General features: G+C 40.0%; 1 non-coding gene across 1 annotated transcript; it reads left to right on the top strand.

Moving 5' to 3' along the window:
- The first annotated feature begins 336 nt into the window (after positions 1-336).
- On the top strand, positions 337-443 carry LOC132663936 (U6 spliceosomal RNA). The gene has a single exon (XR_009603327.1). It is a non-coding gene; the product is annotated as a U6 spliceosomal RNA (small nuclear RNA).
- Positions 444-2,155: the final 1,712 nt, after the last annotated feature.

Genomic DNA, 2,155 nt, shown 5'->3' with positions numbered 1-2,155 from the left:
CTGAGAACCCAAGGGAAATTTAGAGGGGAATAAAGAATTTAAACAACAAAAAGGATGGTTTTAGTTATTTTTTTATTCTCTCCTCTTTATTCGTTTTTTTTAAGAGCGAGAGAGAGAGAGAGAGAGAGAGAGAGAGAGAGAGAGAAAGTGTGATCGGGGGAGAGAGGCAGAGGAAGAGAGAGAATCTTAAGAGGCTCTGTGTTCAGCATAGAGCCCAACTCTGGCTGGATCCCAAGACCCTGGGGTCATGACCTGAGCCAAAATGAAAAGTCAGACGCTCAACCGACTGAGCCACCCAGGTACCCCCAAAAGGATGATTTTAAAAGGAAGGTGCTAGTGCTCACTTTGGCAGCACGTATACTAAAATTGGAACAATACAGGGGAGACTAGCACGGCTTATGCCTAAGGATGGCACGCAAATTCATGAAGCGTTCCATATACAAAAAAAAAAAAAAGAGGGAATAAAAAACAGGACAGTTCTAAATTCAATGTAACATCCTGTCAGCTGATGTCCAAAAAAGCATTTTACTGTTCTCTACAGTGCTTCTTTTGGTGTTCTGCTACCAGCCAGCTAAAACAGGCACTATAACACTCACCACTGTTCCCTTCTTTGGAGAACATAGGAGCCATTCCATAAGAGTGTTAATATAAAATATAATTCAGGCTTCGTTCTGCTTCTTTCTCTTCCCATGCAATTCCATTCAAACATATATAATCCGCTCAAAGACCTACTTTACCAGCCACTGTGCAAAGGGTAGGGGAAACAAAGGTCAAGAAGAATACATAAATATGCACGTCTGCAGCTATTTTTTCCTGGTACAATGGCTCCACGAGGGGTATAAAGTGTAACTTAAATGAAAATCAGCAATCTAGCCAGTAGAAATTGTTTGCCTCTCTTAGAAAGTGATTGTATAGTTCTTTGACAGACTCAACCACGTTAACTACAGCAACATATACCATTTTTTCCCCTACAATTTTCTTGACTGCTTATTATTTTAGATACATCCAACTTGTTGATCAGGTGCATGCTAAAGCATGTTAAAACGTGTTATTCTGGTTTGGCACGAAGGTTTCAACCTTATTCAACAAAATATTTCAAACTTCTGCTGGAATTAATGATTCAGGCAAAATGGAACTTAATCTGTGATCCAAGACACCTTTCTATGGTTTGGAGATTGCATATCTAGACCAGGAGGACAACCTGACTTTGTTTCAGGCACAATTAACTTCATAGCTAGGGAGCATAACTGACTTCGTAAGGCTCTTTTGGTGCCAAAGCTTGTAGAAACAGAGGAGGCTTTGCCTAAGGGATTCTTTGCATTAAAGACTTTGTTAGGCAAAGCCACTCTGGCTTGGGAGTCTGATTTGCAATTTGGGCCTTTGTAAAAGGATTAGAAGATCCCTATTGTTTAATGTTTGGATCTCAATTTGCATTTGGAAATGCATGACCTCTTCCAGGTTTAGCGTTCTTTATTTTCAGTTTCTCCTCCTGATATACAATCAATACGGTATGTTAAAAAATTGATAAAACTGCTCGGCCGAATGTTTGCACTGATTAAGGGGAATGTGATAGATTGATTTTCTCCCTGAATGGTGGAGTCTACTTAGGCTCCAGCAATACCGATCCAGTCATCTCTTTAGGAACTGACAAATAGCTCCTAGGTTTGGGTACACACACATTTCATTTATTTCCTTAATCGGAATGCATGGGCACTTTGTTTAAAAACAGACACTGGGTCTACAAAAGAAACTGGCAAGAAAAGAAATCCTCCGACCGACCACCTCAGGACACATTCGAATACTTTTGTCCAACATCTCCCTTTAAACATAAAGGTTTGAGAAAAATTATTTCAGGTTTGTGATAACAATACCCTCGGCTGTACACAATATTCAACTACCTGTCCCTTGGTCAACAACTTTTAACTAATATTTGCTTTGACAATATTCCCAGATTGGCAACATAAGGCCAAGAATAGAAACTTCGTGAGGAGGCACAATTTCTTAGATTGTGAGTTTAAAACGCGTGATTTATTTGTTTGTCTGTTGCCTTCGGTTTCTAGCTTCTCTATCATCACTGACCACAGGAAAACATGTCTTGTGTGTCGGGATGAATGTGCCTGGTACCTGGATTTGGAGTTGTCGGTTGAATGGGCTG

This window comes from Panthera onca, chromosome D4 (assembly GCF_046562875.1).
Source record: "Panthera onca isolate mPanOnc1 chromosome D4, mPanOnc1 haplotype 2, whole genome shotgun sequence".
Lineage (NCBI taxonomy): Eukaryota > Metazoa > Chordata > Mammalia > Carnivora > Felidae > Panthera > Panthera onca.
The sequence above is the reverse complement of the archived record's forward strand: the minus strand, read 5'-3'. Positions and strand labels throughout refer to the sequence as shown.